General features: G+C 38.5%; 1 protein-coding gene across 12 annotated transcripts in view; it reads right to left on the minus strand.

Moving 5' to 3' along the window:
- MECOM (MDS1 and EVI1 complex locus) overlaps nt 1-24,690 on the minus strand; it is a 548,915-nt gene that overhangs the window by 196,582 nt on the left and 327,643 nt on the right. The window lies entirely within an intron of this gene.

Consider the following 24,690-nt stretch of genomic DNA (forward strand, 5'->3'; position numbering starts at 1 on the left):
TGGTTGAATTGAATACTTAGAACAATGATATATATTTATATCTAGTATCCAGTACAGTCTAAGAGACTCATTGAGAAAACACAATTTCTCTCTGAGAACCAGAAGATCAGCAAGGTAGAGATGAGAAAATGAACAGAGATGCCATCTAGCTAATAAAAGCTGTAAAAGAAGCAAGAGCCTCTTCATGGATTGTTCTGTTAACTAACCTGTAATTATACTGTCAATTGCATTAACTTCATTGCCCACTAATAGAGTGAGTTTCAAGGGAGCAGCCAATGTTGAGATGGTTATTTATTTTTATGTCCTAATTAATCAGTACTGACACCAAACCACATCCTTCCTCCTTGCTCATTATTTAAATGGCCCATTTATATGGATGAACCTCTTTGCTTTGTGCATTTCATTATCACATTAACATGCTTTCAAAACAAAAAGGGTTCTTTCTGCTTCAGCAAGTTCTTTGAACAAACAGCTACTTGAGCTACTCCTGACAGGCTATGCAACCCTCCTCTCTCTCTAGGCATTTATATTGGCCAGTTGGGAGTTTGACTAAAATCAAATGATCACCAGTTGGAGGGAGAAAAAAGAAAAAAGAAAAACTGCCGAGTTTTGTAGTGCTAGGATAGGGGTGGGGGTAGGAGTTAGCTTAGGACATGGAAGCAAGAATTTTAAGTTTTCATTCAAGGTTGGGAAGCTTTAGCTAGCTAGTTTTCTTCATGTCTAATATATGGAAACCTAAAAATAAACCTTACCACTGAGTGAGGTTAAAATCTGTTGGAGTCATCAAACCGAAATATAATTTAAAAGTAACTTCGGAAGTCAGCCTTTAGGACAAACGTCCCTTCTAGTGAAAGCTCCTGAAGCTGTGTTAACTATTTTGAATTGCCGTAGCCTTGTCCTTTAATGAGAGGTTCTTTGCTTATGCTACATCTTAGAAGCCAGTATCACTAACCTTAAGCACATCAACCCTGATACCACCTACAAAACAGTTTTGGGGAGAGCACAGATGTCTTAATTAATACGTCTGAATAAAAGACCAGACTTCTCCCTGATTTTTTTCCTTTGTAAGAGAGGAGGCATGCTATATTCAAATGTTAACAAAATCCCTTTATACACTGGGGGGGAATCTCAAGTACTTATGGAAAAACAAATGAGCTAGAAAGAAAAACTGAAATCAAAAGTTGATTTGGATGTTTAAAGATGTCACATAATAGAGTCATTTTTAAGAAGAGTTAATATTTAACCCAGATTTATTAGCTATCCCTTTGGATATGATCTCACAATTACAAATGTTTAATGAACTGCACCATGATTTAAAAACAACCCTTAAAGTCACATAGGAAGAAGTTACTTTGCAGAATCCGTGAATATATACAGAACATATTTAAAAAAAAAATACTCCTGTACACAATTACCCAGTATCTAAAATAAACCTCCTAATGACAGCCACATATACTTATCTTAAAAGTGGCTCTCTCAGATACTGTGCAGGCAAATGAAGACATTTACTCTTGAAACCGTTGGGGGACTCAACAAACTTTAGTAATGCCGACATTTTATTTTTATATGCAATTACACCAGGAAAGTGGAATAAAGCAATATCTCTAGATTCGTAAAAACTCCAAGCATCCTTCAAGAATGGCCAAAAGTCATTTTTGGGGTTTCTGGCTGGGTGATATCAGTTATCACTCTATATTCGGGGTCCCCTTCAATGGAGCATAGATTGTATGTACTTGGATATGGTGGTGGTTTTCACGTTTCATCCCGATGAAAACTGTTCAGTTAGTAGAATGTATCAGGACAAACAAAACCATAACTTACGCTCCATGCTTTCATTTGCTTTTGGTACTTTTCTCACGTTTTCCACAGTTACCAGCCACCTTCCTACTACCACACCCCCTCTGTGGCCTAGAAATCCATCCATGCTGAATTCCATTTACAATGAGGAAATCCTTCTGTGTACTTTACCTAAATCCTGCAGCCTTCAGTTGAAGCTCATTTCATATTATTCAAACTTCTGTGAACGGTAGTTCAACGTCATCCTCTTTATGAGAAAAACCCATTATTTAAAAATAGTTAATAAATCACTCTTTATCCTTCATTTCCCCCACTTGAATAAGCCTAGCTCCCCAGGGTTTTCTCCATAATACTCAACCTTCAACTCACTATCAAGGCATAACTGAGGTCCTGGGAGAATTAGACATATACAATGACTAATTAGAACATTACATATAAGACTATAATAATTATTAATTTAAATAGTAAATACCATTACCATAAAACTTGGCTCATACCCTTCCTCCAAGTTCCTCAGGAAATTCTCAAATTTCTCCTCGACTACCTCAGCCTGCTTCAGAAATGCTCAATCCTCTGTGCCAGTGACAGGGAGATCAGTTTATATTTAGAAGTGGGCAAATGTCTGGTATGGAACACATTAAAACCAGGGAAATCTGTTCCCTTGTAACCTAAGCCAAGATTGCAAAAACTAAAAGGTAGGTCAATTAACCCATTTGATACAGTCATCATCAGAGCATCTATAGTAAAAGTGGGCTGCATTTGAAGTCTTAAATGTACAAAACTTTCTGAAATTTTTTTTTAAGCAGTGCTTACACACTGACCCAGTAAGAGTTTGCTTTACTTATTTTGGGAGGAGATGGCTACTCTGCATGTTTCATATCAGGCATTGGATTCTGGGTTTAAATTAGTGTCACCCTGAATACCAGGCACCCAATATGCAGATTTTGATCATGTGACTAACACTGGAGGGAGCAACATACTTCAGACAAAAACTTAAGAGCTGATATTTATTGCCACAGATTCATATTTTTAAATTTATTGCCTAACTTTTGTGTATGGGGCTAAAACGTGACCCTTACACCAGACTACAGATGCTTCAACAACTGATCCGGTTGTTTGCATTTTAAGGAGATTGAACTGATACATGAACATCCTCTATTTACTGTGGAAGGATGAAATGCTGCTTCAGTTTCCCTTCTTGAAACTCATGGTTAGAGTTTATTGATATCCCCTATTTTTTCGTTTTTTGTGCTAAACCTAGAAGGTGAAGGCAAGTCCCAGGGTATCTCTCAGAACCTCAAGGTCAAATGCAAACAAACATTAAGAAGGGCCCTAATGAAGCTCATGAGGGCCATAAGCTACACGAGATTAGGGTACAAGGAGGGGAGGGGAAGAGAGGAGATTTCTCATGGGGCCCTCTCTACCCAGTGACCATTCTTGTCATCAGAGTTCCCCACATCAGTCTGACAGAACACTGAAGATCTGAATTTGGGTATTGCAGAATGTTTGCCAGCTCCCAGGGAGTGGAAGAAAGATCTGGATCAAATTATATTCAATTCGGAGGCATGTGGGGCATTCTAATGATTTCCATTACTCCTGTGGTCACCTTGGGTGGTGGAGCTCATTAAGGTTCAATCACAAAAATTAGGACTCAGAGGATGTCAGACCTGAGAAAGACTATACATGGACCACCTAAGCTCAGCAAGGTGAAGTGACTCGGACAAGATCTCGGTACCCGGCCATCTTATAACCAACAGCAGATATGACCACTAAATAGGCAGCTAATGTTTGTCTTATAGGCAGCTAATGTTTGTTTTTTAAATACCTATCACAGGAGTTAGCTGTAATGAATCAATAGTGTTCAAAGATTCACAGAGAAGAGTTGCTGGGCATAAGCAGTGTGTGCTAGTCTACACCACTATCAACATCCTCCTGGACTCCCAGAGTAGGCTCCCACCTCACTGCCATGCCTCCATGCTTTCCCCACAGTCCTTTCTCCCTTAACACAGTAGTCAGCTTTTCCCCTGGCCTTGCTTCCCACTTAATCCAAACTCTTCGCCATGGCCTTTGAGGCCCTACCTCTCTGACCTCACCACTCTTCCCTCATTCATGTCCTCCTGCCTGGAGATGCTGCTCACTGGTTCTTTGAAGAAGAAGCTGTTCCTTCTTTGGCCTTTGTGCCCTCTCTCCTCTTCCCTGAGCCTGGAAGTCTTCTCTGACATCTCTCCCATGGCTCACTCCATCATTGACTCCAGGTCTCATCCCAAATGTCTGCTCTGAGAGAGACTACACCTGTCCCTTGCCTTGAATATCAACCCTCTGCAGGATACCCTCCCCACTTTACTCTCCAGCTTCATTTCTCCCCCATCTTCATTTCTTTTTACAGCAGTTATCTTCACCAAGCATTTTACATTGACTCATTTTTGTGTTCCCTGTCTTCTTTTCCACTAAAAAAAACAGGAGGACATGGAGTTTATCTAAACCCCAGAGCACAGCATGGAACAGACGAGGTACTCAGTTTGTATTTGTCGAATCAGTGAATCCACACTCTTGGCCCCAGGTAACAGGTGAGAGTCACTGAAGTAGGTTTATGGCAGGCCTCAGGTGGAGTCCTCAGTCCTTCATTTCCTACCATTTTACTCAGTTACTGAACTTTCCTTCTTCCCAACCACAGACAATTATGTCTCCTAAAAACTCATTACTGAATCTGGCCATACATGCAGACGGTCCCTGACTTACAATGGTTCAACCTACCATTTTTAGACTTTATGGTGGTGCAAAAGCGATACACATCCAGTAGAAACCACACTTCCAGTTTTGAATTTTGATCTTTTCCCGAGCTAGCAACATGTGATACAACACTCTCCTGTGATTCTGGGTGGTAGCAGCAAGTCACAGCTCCCAATCAACCATGTGATGAGGAGGATAAATAACCAAAACACTTACAACCAAAGATAGCCAAAGACAGAAAAAAACATTGCTTGTAATTAAGGTATTGACCAGGTGGAAGGGAGTTGTTGTGAGGTCACTGGAAAGCAAAAACATTAGTCACCACCTGGCCTGAGAGAGGGGGTAGGAATAGCCTTGAGGAGACTAAGCACATGGAGTGGGTAAGCAGACAGGTATATAGTTGTTCTGTAGCTGTCTTCACTAGTCACCTGGGACAGAAAGCACTAGAAAAACAGAAAGAAAACAAGCCAGAGCTTGATAGTCCGGGGCTCCAGCTCCAGCTGGACAATGAAGAATCTCAAAATCTGTAGAAGTTCAGTCAATCATTGACTCGCAGGAGAATCACATCCTCTTGCCCCATTCCTTCTTCCAGAAGTTCTTGTATGTTCTAACTTGGCCCAAATAGAGCTTGAACTGTTTGGACAGGGCTCTCAGCAGTCTGGGCTTACATTTTTACTCAAGCCCATTCCTGTTCCTCTCACCATATCATCTTGGTCTTGACTGACAAACATCCTCTTGCCTCCCCACCTGGCTCTGAAAAGTGCTTTACCAGTTTCTCCTTCCAGCTCTAGGAGGTGATCATTTTAGTAGCTTAGTTAATTTTATTAATTTTTAAAAATGTTTCATATCTCAATCCCAGATAAAATGTGCATATTATAATTGAGATTGGTAATTTTCCAACTGTGTTCCTATGATTCCTCAGAGAACTTCAGAGAAAAGATGGGCACAGATACTTGGTTTCAAAATTCCTATCTCATTTTTACTGTAGTAAATTAGCAGATTTTTACCTATTTTATATATGGGGCTTCTAAGTAAGCTACTGTTTAAAGAAATAATTTTACTATTTTTATCTAAAAGGGTTAAAAAAAAAAACTTTTAAATCGCAACCACACATGACTCAAAAGACTTGCCACCACCTGGTGGCAGCATACCCAAATTTCATATATCTACATTTTTAACAGAAGGATTACATTGAATCTGCTATCCAAAAATTATAGAGGTTTCAGAAATGTCTCAGAGGATTAAATGTAATTATAAAATATGCTTTAAAAATACATTGTCATTTTCAAAATGCAATGTGATAGCATTTGAAAATCAAGGTTCCATAAAATAATTACTTTGTTGTATGGATCTCATACTATTTATAGAAAATATTTTTACTATTTAAAATCTTAAAACCAACATTGCACTAAAGCAAAAATAAACAAGCAGAATTCTCTGTTTTGCTGTTTGAATATCAGTATTATTTACCCTCAAAGACATAAAGAAAAAGTTTTATTTCTTTTTCTGAGTCACTATGAATACTCACTTCCTGAGACATTCTCTGTGCTACTCTCCACCTCCACCAAAACAAAACAAAAGCAAAAACACCTCATATAGACCTTTATAAATGACTGCACAAAGAGAATAAAAAACAAGTACAACACCAACCACAAACACATTCATGGAGGAGTGGAGGAAGAAAGTGAGATTTTTCCTTTTCAGGCCTTTCAGCTTTCACGTAACAGTAATACGTTAGTTTTGTCCTCTCCAGCCACGCTAACCTTGCTCTGGCCTGATTCGACAATACTCTGTTCATATAAAATGCCCTTAGCACTCAGGAATAGGTTTCCAGTAAGTGAAGCACCTGGACAGTAAAGGGGAAAATGAAACCTGAGCCCTGCCATTCTCAGCTGCTTCTCTGTCCAGACCCACATCACCGGCCTCTCCAGTGCTTTGTGCCCCCGTGCCCCTCTTCTCTTGCTATATGACCTGAAAGTCATTGTCCCCTTGTGCACAGTGATGGTCTTAGATGACATTGGTAGACAGATATGAAAGAATCAACAGGACTGGTTGGGGGTGTCTTGTAACACTCCTAGATCTCTGGAGAACAGAGGTAGTGGGAGTGGGAGTAGGAGTGAACATGCCAAAGAATATTTTTGGTAGCAGGCTAGAGGACACAGAAGGAACTTTCACTTCTCAGGTCCCTCAACAGCTGCAGTAAACTAGCTCCTTAAGAAGCCACAGTTACTTTGTATCAGACATGGATTTGTCAGCAAGATGGCAGCCATACAAGTTCTTTGGAGACCATCAGTGGGAACATGACATTCTGAGCAAACAGCAATTAGCTGAACTGGCAGAGTTTGCAACTGAAATCCATGACAGTTTCCTTTAAAATTCCTTCTACCATTGTTTACCAGCTTTTCCTACAGTCAGTTTCAAGGAGCAAAAAGGACTTGATTCACAAACAATTAATGAAATAAGAGTCATAAAAGAGTGAGGAAAAGCAACTAACAAGAATCCACTGAGCACTTTTGAAACTTCAGGGTGTTTTCCTGACATGAACATGAGAACTGACCTATAGTACTTCTCATATTTACAACACATGGAGCAAAAGTGATTTTAATCATTTAGAGTATGTGTCATCATTAAATCTTCCAGCATGCTAAGAGCATGTCATAGCAAATATCAGACAGTCCAGGGATCTAAACTATTGCTTAAAACGAAACTCATTAATGACCACCCCTTGGCAATTATTGGATGTTACACTGTCATTGTCACTGGCATTCCCTCTTGGGGATTTGTGTTGCGGCATCATCTGTATAAAACCAAACACTCCCAGCTATGCTTTCTCGACAATCTGGAGCAAAATTTCAATTTTCTTTAGTTACACACTTACACTGTATATGCACAAAACCAGTTGCATAACATTTCGTCTGTTTACCTAACATCTTCAGAAATAGAAAGTTTCAACAAAGAATTCAAACAAACCCAAAACGGTCAAGTATTTTCAGAGTTGCCAAGTGAGAAAACAAGTACCCTAGTTCAGGCTAATGAGTCTTCCTCCTTCGATTATTATATAACAGGCTTCATTATGACTTTCTGCCTTTGCTCCTGGGCCATTTACTGCCTATCTGGAGATCACTTTTGATATTCCTAAGGTAAAGAAACACCAAACCAAACCGTAGTCATTTATCTGACAAAAGACCTTGTGTTTTTCTTATTCTATCAATCATTAAACTAAGTAATGTCTTTTTATGTTATTGCTTTGACATTCATTAACACTCACGCCAGAGGAAATCTTTGCAATTAAAAATCCTATTGACCATCTAAAGTTGTTTTGCCTTAGTTTGTAATAACCGATTTTTTTTTTTTTTTTTTTTTTAATGGTAGCAATAGCACTAAGATGGGTTGGGAACTGAGCCTGCTGTTCCACTTGAGGTGTCTCTTTCATGACTCAAATGCTGTTGATACTCACACTTAAAAAAAAAAAAGAAAGAAAGAAATCAGCTTTTGACACCTCAGTGTTAACTTCTACGGCAAGTCTGACTGACTTGGTTAGGAGGAAGAAAAATAAAGTCAGATAGCAACTTGGCTGCTGTGTTGTCATAGGGATTCTTCCTCATAACCAACACACAAATCCTGAAGAGTGTTTCAGTTTAAAATGTGAAAAACTTACTATCATCTCAAATGCTTGAAGTAAATTTTTCCAAAAGTTATTTATGATTCGAAACCACCAAGAGAAGCAGAGTAAGATGAATGTCTAATATGACAAAGTGAAAACTTTGAATATTATAAGGTTAAGACATTCACTTCTAAACCACTCCTTTTGTGGGAACATCACCCATAAAAACTGATTACACATCATCTATAGCCATATTATCATCCAGCATTGAGAGAAATAAAACTGAACAAATACTTTTCTTTTTAGTATTGAGCAATTTAGAGGGTGGGAGAAGAACCAGTTTCCTGCTTGGAAAGATCTGTGTGTTATAAAAAACGTCTTTTATTTAAGGAGTGGACTAATGTCATTGTATCTGTATTTATATGCCACCACTGTACAAAAAGTACAATGGAATGGAAGAAGATAACAAAGTACTTCCTAAATATATATCATTTTAAATGTTACCGATATGAAAATCAATATAAAATGTTCCTCTCATTATGTCTCACTGTATCATTCTAGTATTCGATTTAATTATGATAGTGTTTAACTAAAATCAAAGATTGAATTTGGCCCTAGGGTACTATGATGATTTAAAGATTTTTTTTTTAATTTAAAGATATTTAGTACAGAATATTTCACATAGATTCCATCTCTCTTCTAAGAATCAAATTCAGTCAAAAGTCAAAACAAGAAGATTTGGGGCATGAGATTGTCTGAATTTATTCATTCGACCAACACTCAGTGAAGATACCACCTGAGAGACATCACAGCCCTGCTGAGAAGGAAACGCTACACTTCCCCATACACACAGGGAAGTGATTTTACCTGTAGGATAAGCAAATCCACGGTTTCAGGAAGTGAACTAGAATGAGCTTTCAATGTCCTTAGGGCCCTGCCTGAGCATTGTTCATTTTCAGTAAATGAAAGCAATACTAGCTTTGCAAAGGGATTTTAAACTATTACGAGGGAACCTTCGAAATGAATCCAAATGCCACCAGAGATGTTAAGATTCCAGGAACTACTCATCTCGTGGAGATCTTAAATCTGAAGTCGGTGCGGGATTCATGAATATTTAAGAATCAAACACTCAAAGACAGTTGAAGGGGATCGCTGTTAGGGTTTTGTTTTTGTTTTTTTGTTTTTTATAAACAGATCTGTTTTCAGACTCCTAGTGCTCCATAAGAAATCGCCTCCGAGACACTTTCCACCCATAACCATTACTCAAGGATTGGGACCCAAGACACCACGCTTGGGAGGGCTGTTTATTGCAGACAGCTGGGTAATGGTTCAGAAAGCAGCTCTCCCAGGATGCAGACAGACTTAAACCTGCACCCAAATGGAGTCAAAGAGGTGGGGCCGTGGCTCCCCACCCGGCACACACCCACACTGGTGCTTCTCCTGAGTTCTCTCCCCACCCAGGCTGTGGTTGCTTTCCCTTCCTCATCTGATTCCACCTGGACTTAAATGTTCTTGAGATAAAATTAAGTGAAGAACTAGGCGTGGAGTATAAGATTAGGTCTCCGGGATTTGGGTTATGTGACCAGGATGCCATTTACTGGCTGCATGACCTCAGGCAAATCATTTAAGGTCTCTGTCAGCCCAGAGCCCATCTCAAAGTCCTCAAGAACCAGGAATCTCATCCACAGAAGCTCTTCTGTGCAGAACTTGCTGAATGAACATCCCCATTTCAAATAGACCAGCATACTGCTCGGGCCACTAGGGGAGTTCTGACTCCCATATTTTCATTCGAATTGTGAATTCATAAGCATAGTGACATATTCTTTTGTATCTTGAGTACTGATGCTAATGTATTCGGTTCCCAACTCCCTGACCACCCCCCCAAAGTCATATGGAAAAAAAAAAACAAAAAAAACTCACATGATTTTTCCTTAAATACGCGCTAAAGAAAGCTGTCATATGAAAATGGATGTGTATTTCAAATGTCACAAAACTGTTGATCTTGAGTCCTTCCACATCATTTTGCCTTCCCTTCCACTCCCCCACATGCCCAATAGAGCTCTGAGTCCCTTAAAGAAGACTTGCAAAGATCCATCGTCTGGGCTTTGCTTAAGATGAATGCACTCTGACAATGACTTTCAACATTTTCACGAAGTGCTGCAGATTCAAGTCTCCATAAGATCATTATCTCTTGACCCTCAGCCTATTGCCATGAAGTCATAACCTTTGTTCAAGAGAAGTCCAGTCCACTATTCTAACTACAGATTTGACTGTCGATAAAGAAAATACAAACCACTAAACATTGAGCTTCTATTCTCATAGAGAGAAATGATTATCGTCCGTATCAGATAATCAAACTTGGCATGCCAAGTTAGAAGAAGCCTTAGAATCTTAGAGTGAGGAGCTCTTAGATGAGACCCTCTCTCATAAACCATTCAAATAAAAAGATTACTTATAAGACAAGTGGGCTTGCAGCATCTGTTTAAATACCCACAGTTATGCCATCTTCTGACTTTTTAAACTAGACCAGTTCTTAATCTGTTCAAAACTCCCTTAAAATTTTAGATTTCACAGTCTTAATTAAATCTATACCTACTTGTGCAATAATAATTATATCTACACATGCTATTATATGACAACCTTTTAAATATCTGAAGCTAGAGTTCATTTCTTCAAATATCCCTAGGTTCTTCAACTCGTTAACAAGACCTTCTCACTTTTTGCTATCTTTCTGTCCTTTCCTTGGAAGTGCTCCAATCCACAAATACGTCTCTTAAAATAGTACCAAAGTGAGGACAATAACCTAAACAGGCTCTAACCAGAGGAGAGTACAACAGAGCTAACCATTACCCCCATTAAAACAGGTCACAGTACTTCTATACTGGAGCCTGGGGTTCTATTAGCTTTTATAGCCACTCCAACACCTTGTTGGGTTATATTATGATTTGACAAGGCCTCGCTCAATAAGTAGCCCCAAACTAGAACATGAATTTTTCTTGGGTTTCTTGTGCTGTCACTAGTTAATGAATTAACCTGAAGCAATCTTTCTTAACTCCATTTCTTGAACTGTGCTGTGGGTTCAATATTGAAACTTTGACCCCGGCTCTTGTGTAATATGCTGCCATGTCGGTTAATGTGGAATTAATTAAACATCAGTATGATTCTGCTAGATAATAACACATCTCATCATTCTACACAGTGTTGTGATTATTCTCTGAAACTGAAACAGCTGCCCAAGGTGAGTGTCCGACTAGATTACTTCCAACCTGAACAGAATTTTTGCCTCCAATCAAAACATTTTCCTCTCCTTCTTGAAGTTGACAAAGTGATTACAGGAGTACAGAGTTCTGGATAGAAGAAAAATGTATGATTCGTATCACATGAAGCAAGATGCCACCTAATCCACCCTAGGGAAAGCTGGGAGAAAATATGTCTTTTATTTTTTCTATCATAATACAGAAAATAAGCACTAGCAGTGTTGATAGCCTATGGCTTTTCACTTAGAATCAACAATAGTGGCACGTCCTATGATTTTACTTTTTCAGCACCATCCCCAAACAAAGCAATGAAATGTAAGATGATGTGAATGAGACCCTGAAACTTAAGGAGGCAGAATAATGGCTTGCAGGTGTGAACATTATTCATATTTTAAACAAAATTAAATTCTTCCCCATTGCTCTAGGAAAGCCAATATAATATAATCACCAAGAGGTAAGATGCCTCTAACATTTAAAAGATACGCTAATTTCGATGATAGTTTTCACTCATGTTAATCAAATAGAGTCTGTGTACAGAATTTATATTGTTAAGACTAAGACCACAGTGAAAGTTACAAGCTAATCCTTCATTTGTAGCCTAACTATTCTGTGAAATTTATAAAGCCTAAACCCAGGATCCTTTTATGTCACTTTCCTTCAAGTATAAATCATAGGATGGGAGCAACACAAAGGAGCGAGGGCTTAGAATTAATATCAGTGCAGCCTGTTTAAATAGCCAATGTTTAGAAGAAGGTGGTTATTCTAGAAGATGGAAGACAAAGGTTTTTTAGTGGATACAGGGCTTTCCAGATGTCAGGGATGCCTGTGAACTGTTCCCTCTCAGATGTGGAATATGGAGGGAGTCATACTACTATGCGTTTTTAAACATGATCAGGGCTGGGAATGTACTAGACACACCAGTAATACCTGCTGGACCTGAACATGTAGAACCTACATCTGTGACTTCAAGGCAGGTAAGAGAAAAAGGGAGAAAGAAATCCATGCACCAAGCCCTATTCAAAATATGGCATGAGTTAGATAACAAAGGAGAAATCAGTCAAGTCCCCATGCTGCCCACTATTGCTCAAGGTCAAACCGTAGGGCCCAAGAACTCCTGGTGGCCACTCCTACTGCTGGAAAATGAAGATGTTTGTCTCACATGCCCTATTCTGTTTGCTGGAACTTTTTCTTTTGGCATTTTTGTTAAACCGAAGGAAGAAGAAACCTGGCAAATTCAGGTAGTTAGCATGTTACGGGTACTTGGTAATTATTTATTGAAAGAATAAAGAAATATTTTTGAAAAATGGAAAGCTGTAAAAGAATATGAAATTTTAAAATGTAGTATTTTAGAAACAATCAGGATTCTGCTGAACTGGCCCCAAAGCCTTTATTTTATTTTTTTTTAGGCAGAACCAGAACCTGAACACAGTGAAAGGGGCTCTTTCAGATTATTTTCATATCTTCAATATTTCTTACTTGAAGAAAAGTGGCACAAATTCAAATACTCTTACATATCTTCTACCTTTTTAAGAATATGCTCACCTAAAGAGGTCACTTGAAAAACAATACTATTTGACTAATTTCTGTCACCAATCAGCTTGATAAACACCTTGCTCTGATGAAGATAAGGACTGTGGGGAGGAAAAGGTTTAACAGAAAGCTAAATCCAATGCATGTATAACAGGAGACTTCAAAGTATTGGTAAGGGAGATCTGTGGATTTCCAGGCAAAAGACCAGGAGCGGGGGCCTATTTTCCATTTCCTCAACAAGTTCCAAATCAATAATCTATAGTGTCATCAAAAGTCTAGCTGTGCCCTCTGCCCACGTTCCACAGACAAGAAGGTACCTTGCCATTCCTTCCTCTTCATATGAGGACACACATTGATGGTGTCTTCAGAAAACTGCACTCATGGACCATGTGGTTAAACTGACTAAATCTTTTTTCCTGCTACTGTTCATTCATTTGTTCAACATACGTTTATGCATGCTAACTCTGTGCCTGACCCAGAGAACCCTGAACCACTGGAGGTGGAAGACACATTACTGGTCATTCACACCAGGCGGTGCCATCTCCAGGGCCTTAGCATCAGGGCAGGGAGCATCACAGTGGCAAGAGTCTGATGTAAAGTAATAGAGAGTGGTGAGGTCTGGGTGAAACTGAAAACACAGGCCCTCTTAAGAGATCCAAACCCAATTTCTTTTTTCTCTTCTGAACACCTGCCAAAACCAGCCCACAAGCTCTGAGTATGCCATCTTGATTTCATCTAACCTCTTTGTTTCCTTTTTTTTCCCCAAGTAATCAAAGAGTCATCTACTGTTTCCATTATCACCAATCCAGTGAATTGGAAGCTTTATGTTCCTCAGTCTCCTCCATTTTACTTCACTGTCCCAGTCCATTAAATGGGGTTGTTTATTGGTTTAATTTGTTTTCTGGTTCTGCTTCTCTCTCCTATTTGCTATATCAAATAGGAGATATTTGGACAGTCCCTTCTTACGAAGAAAGGAATGAGTTTCTCAACAATGAGCTCATACACTGCCAGCTACCTAGGGAGAGACATCAGGGCTCTGGGGAATGGCTACCCGAAAAGTAGATGTTTTTAAAAAATATGAATATTAAGCCCAAGGGACTAGAAAGCAAAGTAACCACAGGTTACTTTCATGTTTGCTCAATGGAAGCAATTTCATCACTTTCATACATGAGAGATCAGTTTTGGAGAAATTTTCCAGTCCTCCCACCCCCCAGTGAATCAATAGAATCAAATAAATAGCATAATATTTGGCTCAGCAAATATTTGTCATGGTCAATTCAGTTGTGTATTTAGTGACAGCCTTGATGTTTTAAAAGGATTTTCTATGTAACACTATTTCCACACATCTCCATACATCACTTGTTCAATTGGGGTTTTAATATAAAAAAATTAATTTTAGTGTTGACTTACTTTGTCTTTTGTTCCCAAAAGAACAAGACAGCCAATCAACACATTTTAAAAAATTATGTATCCTCAGCTTCTGTTTTCCAACTATATTCCTCTGCATGGAGCCAATAGACAAGTAATGAAATACATGAAAAGTAAATTGAATATAAATGATCTAATGTGAATTAATGGTGATGAAAACTGCCAGGCTACTCTGAAATCAAAGTACTTTCCTTAAACTTTAAATATAAGCATTACTGGGCTACACAGAGAACAAAGAGCAGGACACCTGAAGCAACAACTATATAGAATATTTCACATTACTCTATTCAATCCCCTCAAAATTCAGGTAACCCCCAAAACATTTTCTTACCACAATATAAAATATAAAAAAATTAAGAAAGCCCTTAGTTATTTGGCTGATTACAAACAAAACTTTTGTGTCTTTTTTTTTTCTTGCCCCTATGTCTTTGTACTTTCTTCTATCTTGGCTCTTAAAATGTTCTCTGAGTTTCTGTTAACCCGTGCTCTCTCTCTCCTCCCAGCTGAATTCTCTCCTGAAGCTGTACCTCCTCCTTCCTATATGCCAGGCACTATGCTAGGGTTCCTGGTACACAGTTGGTGCTCAAGAAGCACTGATTACGGGAAGATCCTAAGACAGGGTGAGGAGGGTGGGGAGGGTGGGGAGGGTTGTTAAGATTTCTTTATTCTGTCACTGGTAAGTTTGCCTTACAGTGAAAGGAAAGAGATTTCTAATCAGAATGAATGAGGTTAGATACAAAGGTACCTATAGGACTCAATAAATATTAATAGAATTAGTAAAGGCTCTTTTGAAAATTAAACCCTCCGAAAACCGCACTTTATACATTTATTTATTGTGGTAGTTACAGTGCGCTCTAAGAAGGAGCTACTTAATTCATAATATAATCATCTTCAGTGCCGTTAATTAATTCCAGATTTTATTACATTACTTGAGCTCACTTAATGCTTTAATCTCGTGATATAAGGAGGTGGAAAAGGTAGGTGCAACAAGTCATCTCAAAAGCCAAGGGGAATTATAACTTGCATCTCAATTACAAGGCAAGAACTAATAAATGATTACCTAATTGTGGGGGCTGGAAAAACAAATTACAATACAAGAAAACTCAAAGCACTTCAAAACAAGGAGTTTAAGACCAGATATCTGAGTTCCACAGTGAAGGAGAGCAGGGGAGGAGAAAGAAAGAAACAAAGCATGGAGGACAGCAGGCAGAGAGTACCTGCCAGTAACCAGGGCTTCCAGGATAATGGTAAACTTATGCAAGAAATAAACCTGTCTCACAATGGACACAGTGACTGTCAGCGCCAAGGCCCGGCCCACTGGAAATCAGAGTTGCTGAAATATATGATTAGTGTTCTGTTCCATGCTCACTTTCATGCCACACCTTTTGGTGGAGGTCATCTTTTGAGTCATTAAATAATCTTAGAGTGATATGTACACAGAAGAGTTTGTTCCTTATCTTTTCCATGTCACACCTGGTGCTTTCCATGGGCTCTTTGTTCTTGTTTTAACAAAGTGTGTAAAGGTTGTGTTTTTTTTTTTTTCCTTCCCAATGTCTGACTTTAACTCAGCATTTTAACCCTGTAACAGCCACAATTATTGGGGATGAATCTCTACCTAGACACATTAGTTGTTAACAAAGATAATGTAGAAAAATATATTTTGGTTTCAAACAATATACTCCAGTTCGGTTCAGAAAAAGATTTTTCTTTGCAAATTTATCTAGTTAATTTGCTAATCCTGACTCCTTCTAAGCAACTATATTGATTCAATATTACTTGGTAACCTAATTCTGATTTAAATTTTTTATGCCATTAATGCACAAGTGTTTTAAGTGAAACATTATCAAGATAAAAACATTCATGTTCTCATTTGCCTTCATGTAATTACAGTAGAATATGATACAATAAGTACAATAGATTTTTATATCTTAATATGTACTTTAGGTATAGATTAATAAAATATTTTCATTCAGTCAGTCTCGTCAATAATGAACATCTCAAGCCTCTGGGACAGACAAGACAAATTTCACAGATGAAAAATGAAATATCCCAAGAAATTAGATGACTTATCCAAAATGAAAATAAAAAGTAGCAGAATACAGACGAGATCTAGTGTCTTCTGGATTCTCAGCCTTCTTCAAATACTTCAGAGACACTTCACTGTCCTGATTTCCCTCTTCTTGTTTTATCTGTACGTGTCCATCTTCCTTAAGGATTTCTACTACTTTTCTAGTCCCCAAGGTGGGCAAGACCCAGGACTCAGTCCTTTGCCCCCTTCTCCTCCTCTGGAGAGTCCCATGTACTATGGAAGCTTTAAATAGCATGTGTACATTGATGACTCCCAAACCCAAATCTCCAACCCAGACCTTTCCCTTCAGTGCAGACTTACATATCCAACTGCCCACTTGACAACAACTCTTTACAGTTTCACAGCCACACCTGGCTTACCAAGTAGAAAACAAAATTTCTGATTTACCCTCCCCAAACTGGTTTATCTCCCAGTATTCTATTTCATGGGACATGGCTCCATTGGACAAATAATACTTTAGCTTCCCTCCCCTCTTCCTTTACCCTTAATATCTTACCCATAATTCTTAGCTTTTCTTTCTCCCTCACAAATAAATCCTACATCCCTCTACTCTCCAATCCTCTCTCTAGTCCCAGCCTGATCATCACTTCCCTAGAACATGCTACAGTGTTTCACTCCTAATCCTGTCACATCCAATCTATTCTCCACACAGATGTCAAATTAATTTTTTAAAGTCAGAATCGATACATCCCTACTTAAGACTGTATCTCTTCCCATTAGAATGTTTTAAATGTTAAACAATAGGTACCACATTTAAATATTTCTAAATAAATAAAGAGCATAAAAAAATAAACAATGTAAAGTCTCTCTGCCTTGTCTCCCACCTACCTTGTCTCCTCCCACGCCCATAGATAACCATAGTCCTAGGTTCTTAAGCTCCACTGCAATTTTAATAAGATGAAATCATGTTGCTCTGGCTACGTATAGAGCTGGAGCGGACCCTGCTACTTCTCCATTCTCACTCCATGCTCCTCCTCCCTTACCGTGCTCTACTCTCTGACCTTCTTTGGTTTCATGAGTTAACTAAATTCTTTAGTATTTGCCCAAACTTTTTACCTTAGCTAGACCACTCTTCCCCTTTCTTCTCTACTCACCAGGTCTCTCCTTAAATGTGATTTCTTGGTGAGTTAGATTCTCTTCCTCCCTTGCTTATTTAGCAAACTGATCACAAGTTCTAAGTATATGTCAATGTATTTGCTCATTCTCTGACTGACTCTCTTTTTCACTAGCTGATCAGCTGCAGTGGAGCAAGCACTGGGTCTATGTATTTTAGCTTTCTGCAGCTGGGACGCCTAGTCACTTAGAAGAGGGGGCTCCATCTTAGAGACTCAATGAATATTAAGTGAAGTGAATTAATTAATCCTTTCTATCTGTGTCAACACTAAGACCCGAATTAGACATTTCCTGAATATTTGCATTCATAGATGCTGTGAAACACCTTATACAAATTGAGATATAAAAGGAATTCTTCGCTCCTTCAAAAAAGTGAAGAGGTAGAATTTTTTTTATAAATTCTACATTTTGGAGAATGTCATGGTTTTGTACACAAAGGCTCCTCCAACCACAACAAATACTATATCTACTCTTCAAAACTAAAGGTACATAAGATTACATATTTTCACATGACATCTTACAACAATCTATTTATAAATCTAAGGCTAGCACATATAATTTCATGCATTGTAACTAAAGGTCTTTGTCATTTGTTGCTTAAGAATCTGCTTTTACTTATACTCTTGCACATGCAATTACTTTTTTAATCTAAATAAAGACATCAAATCCATAAAAATTTTAGGAAAAAACAGTTTTAAGTGTAGTGAAGTGTTTATTTCTTCTTTCCTTTTAAAAAAGGGAGGTGCCTAATGCTTTGTCCTGAATGGGCTTGTTATGACCAACTTTGTGAATTCTCTCCCCCTAAAAGACACGTCTTCCTTCTCATCCTGAGTGTGGCTGTACATCGAAGGACACTCCAGACATTTCCCTTTCAGATCTCAAAAGGAAGTATTAATCAAACAAAAGATGGGAAATTATGGCATTTAGCTACTAAGGTTTAACTCAAGTGGCCAAGTTTTAGTTGATCACAGGGTACAGGTGACTATCCATCAAACAACCCATCATAACACACATTAAAATGTCTGGGTTAATCAGGACAGAAGCCAAGAATAATATTTTTTGCTGACACTCAATGAAGACTACCAAAGGAATTCCCCTAAAACTGTACTCTACAAACATGCAAGACCTAAAAAAAAAAAATAATAATAATAATACAAAAGGAATTCTTCCTAATTCTATCTTAAGCAAGGCAGTAGCACATTCTTTTGATAAAATACTAAATGGTCTGGATGACATATATAAGTCTAAACAAAATGTTAAAGCAATCGTGAAATTTAACATAAAAATATGTATGCAGGTATATTTTTAACTCTCTCAAAAATATCAGGAAATCTGATAAAACATTCAAAATATATTAAATAATATTCACGATGAGGTATAAACCATTGATATAATCATACTCTCATTTCTTTTCTAGCTTTATCTTTCAAGAACTAACTTCATCTGGAAATCAATGACAGTTACACATATAAAAGAACAGAAAGCGTAAAATATAGAGTGAAAAAAGAAATGTAAGCCTTATTATTTCTTAGGGCTTTTCATTACAAATACTAGAATTGATCCCGTTTAGATATCTGCCTCACATCTTGTCCTAGACACAAATAACCACTGATACCACAATTTGGAGTTCCTGCCTTGAACTTCTGTTGGACTATCATGATGCAAACAATGAAGCACCAACCTGAGAGTCTATAACTTCAGTCTTTGTTCCTATGCTCCTTGCACATGACTTATATTAGGACCAAGTCATTTAGTTGCCCTGAGCCTCAGTTTCCTCACCCACAAAGTGAGGACATGAACTTAAGGATCTCTATAGCTCTGTCATACTATGTGAAGCTATGAAGAGCCACAGAAGCAGTCATTATGATCACCATAAGGCAAAACCAAACACTCCACAACACTACGCATCAGGGGCAAGAGAAGAGGCCTTTCCAAACAAGGAACAGCTTCAGAGCCTCAGAGCCCTTTCTCTTTTTACATTCCTTAAAAAGCTAACAATACCTCTAGTACTCTGTAACTTCTATAACTATTAAAAATAACCAAACCACTCCCAAAATTCATTTGAGCAATTCTGCAATTAATTTCTCAGCAACATAGATCTTTATGAGATTAAAGACAGTAATCCATGTATTAGAAAAATAATCCATATTTTTTGGCACATGTCACATATTAACACACATTCAACGCACATACCATAAACACTGGATGTACACCTGCTATGTGCTAAGTCATGTGTTAGGCATGGTCTACACAAAGGAAAAGCACTCTGTCCCTACCCTCAAGTCACTTTTATTGGGTTAATCATAGGAAATTGCTGACACTCAACCCTTTATGACTCACAAAATGGTAACTGCATATATCTCGACTAATAGTTTTATAGCAAATTGTGTCTTCAAACAGACTGAACTTAAAATTATCACTGACATCTAGGAAAGTTCCATTAATTCTGGAAAATTTTATGATGTCATTCAGTGATATCCTAGAGAATTTCTTAACGAGGATTTTCATTGTTTATTTTGCTTTGGAGGGAGTTTGTCTGTTGTTGTCTTTGTTTGGAAACATGCATTCTAATTACTCAATTCTTAGGTGTTTGCTTCAATGCCTTTTCCATAACCAGTTAATAACTGACTGATCTACAATCTCCCCAGCGTTAGTTATTCATGAGATGCATGCAAGCATGTGCGTGGTGTGCACATGCTCACAAGAAATGACTGGTTCTCTTTTCTAATCACAAGATACTCTCTTTTCTTCACACACATAGTTATATGCTTTTTCTCAAAGCTTGTGTTCCTAGATGGATTTCAGGCTTCTTGAGAGTCACATCCAAGCCTATGCTTCTTTGTACGACCCACAGATTCTATCCCAGGGTGTTGTATGCAGTAGACACAACAAAATTACCAAGTGAATGATAGGGACGACTGGGTGGCTCAGTTGGTTAAGTGACAACTTCCAGCTCAGGTCATGATCCTGGAGTCCCAGGACAGTGTCCTGCATCAGGCTCCCAGCTCAGCAGGGAGTCTGCTTCTCTTTCTGACTCTTCCCCCTCTCATGCTCTCTCATTCTCTCTCTCTCAAATAAATAAGTAAATTAAATCTTTAAAAACTTACCAAGTGAATGATAAATTAAATTATAAGGGGAGACATCTGATTAAAAAGATATAGTAATATCCAAACACAAAAGCCATGTAAAAACAGATACTACCTTTCTCACCAACCATGCCACTATTTGTCACATGCCACAGGAGTGGCAGTCATATCATGTTCTAAAGTTAGTCTTCACAATGACTCTGAAAAAAGAAATCACAGCATCACGTGCCTAGCACATTAGGGAGCTGTGGGCACCGGACAGTCAGTACCTCTAGTTATGCCACTTAGTAAAAGTGAATTTCCAGCTTTGCTTTAGGAAAGAAAAAAATATTTGTCAGGAAAATGAATAATAAGGTTTATATTATGACACAAAAAGGGAAAGTTTGGTAAGTTAATACAAAGACCATGGACAGTTCAAAATATCCGACCACTGTTACACTTTCTTTAAATGGAGCTTTCTCTCAAAATAAACAAATAGCTGAAAATATCGCAATTTTGAATAACTGTCTTAAAATTTGAATACGATACCTATCTAAGTAAAATCAAAAACACTTCCCCAAATGATTACTGTGGGTACACATATCAATTGCTTCATAGTGCAAGAAATGTCAAATGGCACTAGACACAATGCCATGCTTTCCTGTACAGTGCAAACATATTTCTTCTTGAGACACAGTTTACATAATACAGGAAATGGCTTCATCTGGTTCCTGGTCTTTTTGATCAAGTCAAAAGCCTTAAAGGAAAAAGTGTTTCTTTTACATTTTACTTTTTTTTCTTGTACTTTTGTTTTTCACAAATTATATTTCCCTAAATTGAAAATGGGAACTGGATATGGAGAGCCACGTCCTCTAAGAAATTCTTTATCAAAAGTCAGACTTACGATCTTTTCCTTGAGTTCTACAGGTGGCTCCCAAAAAAGGGGGGAAAAGAGTTTGTGATTCAAGAAAATTTGACTTCACAGTTAAAGATGAAATTTTCACTTAAAAAATAATGAATAAACTCAAAAGCTTAAAGGTAAAAACTCTATGAAGTGTTTGAGAAGGAAGATTCCCACCATGACTGATTAGAGGCTACTAGAGAGGTGGGTGCGAGAAGTGAGGTCAAAGAGGGAGCTGGTCCACACCACGTGGGGCCTCCAGGGCCTTCTGAGTGTGGTAGCAACTCTGCATTTTACTCCAAGTGGAATTGAGAAGCCAATGGAGAGTTCTGAGCAGGGGAGTGAACTGACTTAGATTCTTAATCAGTCAGTTTGGCTGCAATATGGAGAACAGATTATAGTACAACAAAGGTGGAAGCAAGGAGACCGGGTAGGTGTACATTACCTTTATCAGGCCAGAAATGGTGGAACTCAGCCCAGGGTGGTAGAAGAGGCAAGAAGCAAATGGCTTCGAGACGTATTTTGAGTAAGTGGACTGATGTGTTATAATGGTTAATTAGATAGAGGTGTAAGAGAATAAAAAGAAGCAAGGATGATTTCAAATTTTTTGACTGGAGCACCTGAGAGAATACAGAAGAGTGAAGAAGGAGCAAATTTGGGGAGGGAGGAAAAAACCCAAGAGTTCAGTCTTTGAAATACCTGTACATAGTGAGATGTCTATCAGACATTCACATGGAGATGTCAGTTGGAAGTTGGGTCTCAGTGGAGTTAAAGGAAGATCTAGGACAGACATATACATTTTGGAGTCATCAGTGAACGGCTGCTGTTTGAAGCTATGACAGTGGAAGAGACCACTGAGAAGAGCTCCAGGTACTGAGCCTCTCAGTACTTGAGTACTTAAAGGGTAAAAAGAGGAGAAGGAACCAGCAAAAGAGCGTTAGGGTCTTACGGCCAACCAGTGCAGTAAGAAAAGAAGCAGGACTGAATGGTTTGTAGAAATTCAAGTGACTAAAGTTTTTGTTTGTTTGTTTGTTTTTTGGTTTTTGGTTTTTAAGAGGAAATGATTACTGGAGTCAAATTCTAAAAGTAAATTGAATGAAATAAGGCCTGGGAATTGACCACTGGATATGGCAACATGGAGGAGACTGACGGCCTTACAAAGAGAATCTCTTTAGTGACATGAGGTAAGAATGAGAGAGAAAGGGAAACTAGAGGTTACAGCATTTTGCTCTAAGGAGAAATAGAGAAAATAATGCAATAACTGGAGCAGTAAGCGGAGTCAAGAGAAGTCTGTTCCTAAAGATGGAAGATGTACAGTTTGTTTCTACATTGATAGAATGATCAAGCTGGAAAGAAAAGCTGGAGATGCTGCTGAGAGAGTGGGAGAGTAGCCCGCGTGTGTCTGTAGGTCTGTGAGAGAGGATGGGTTCCAGTGCACAAGGGAAAGAGTTCACCGTGGACTGGAGCGAGGACATCAGGAGCAGAGAGACAGAGAAGGCAGCATGAAAAAGGACAGATATAGAAGGCTTCCTCACTTTAGTGATGTGGCATGGGGTATTCCTACCCTAGTCTGATTTCTCAGTGAAATAACTAATATGGTTATTGGCCAATGGTGAAAAAGAGAGGAGGTATGGGAGTTAAGGGGAACAGAAAAAGATATAAAACAGTTGCTGTGGACTGAATGTGTTCCTCCCAAATTCATATGTTGAAACCTAATCTCCAAGATGATGGTATTAGGAAGTGTGGTCTTTGAACGGTGATTAGGTCATGAGGATAGAGCCCTCAAGAACAGATTTAATGCTCTTAGAAAAGGGCCCAGAGAACTTGACCTTGACCCTCCCCCCAGGTGAGGACAAGGAGAAAAGATGACTATCTACCCACCAGGAAACAGACCTCTACCAAACACCGTAACTGCCAGTGCCTTGATCTTTAACTTCCAGCCTCCAGAATGATGAGGAATAAATTTCTGTTGTTTAAAAGCAACACAGTTGGTGGTATTTCATTACAGCAACCCAGATGGATTACACAGTAGTTCTTCAGGACTGATGTAGAGTAGGTAGAGAACTGGGTTTAACCAGAGTTTGGGACTAGCCAGTTGAGAAGTTGGGGAGTTGCCAGGAAGTATTTATAAATGGTGGGCCAGACCAGTTAAGACCGCTAAGCCGGAAAAACCAACCAGGACAGTCACTGATCAAGAAATAAGCTTCCATCTTATTAAGTCACAGACTTTGGGATCTATCTACTACTGCCTCCCCACTTAATATAAAATTCAAATATAAGGTTCTTTATGCCTCAGTCCCAGCTTATTTCTGACTTTTTATTCCTTGTGATATACCATATACAATTAGCTACAGTTTTCTAGAATATCCTTCCTCCTATCTTCTTCACCAGGTCAGCCCCACTGGGTCACTTCTCTGCTCTGGCCATTCATTCCACAAAATTTATTGATCACCTCCTAAAGGGGGCCAAGCATGCACTGACCACTCTGCACAGTAAATATCCTCCCCACAAACTGGTGCATGGTGACTGGCACCTACTTAGCACTTGTTTATAGAGTGAATGAATGAACTCTCAATCGCGAGTTCATCCATAATCATTTATCTCTAGAGGTGGAATGTGCTAAGGGAATATTATATAGCATACATAGTTCATAGGTTATGCCTCCGTCCTTGCTCCTCTCTTAATATAACACTATCAATGTAATCAGTTAATTAAAATTACTATTTAATAACTTAAATTTACTGCTTTCCAATTTCTTCTCGCAGTCATTTCTCATTTTCTTAGTAATTCTCAGAACTGCCTTTGGATAGGAATGTGTGAGAAGAAATGAGAAGGGAATGGAGAAAGAACCGAAAAGACGCCCAAGAGGGAAATGTAGGATGGGAGGGAGAAAAGAAAAGGGGAAGGAAAAGGAGAGAATGAGACAGAAGCAGAAAGGGAAAGAGGAAGAAAGGAAAAAAGCATTAACAGCAGACAGACAGGAACAGGCAAAGAGAAGGTTACAAGGAGGGGATATTAAAGAAATCGCTTACAAAGTACTTAGAGAAGTCCAGAAATTCTAGGAAGAAGCTGGAGAATTCTTGAATATTTATAGTAAACCTTTATCCCTCTAAATATTGACAGATATTTATTAATAGTAACAAGGTTCTATTTATTGAGTACTTGCCAGGTGAACA

Source organism: Lutra lutra, chromosome 1, assembly GCF_902655055.1.
Source record: "Lutra lutra chromosome 1, mLutLut1.2, whole genome shotgun sequence".
Taxonomy (NCBI): Eukaryota; Metazoa; Chordata; class Mammalia; order Carnivora; family Mustelidae; genus Lutra; species Lutra lutra.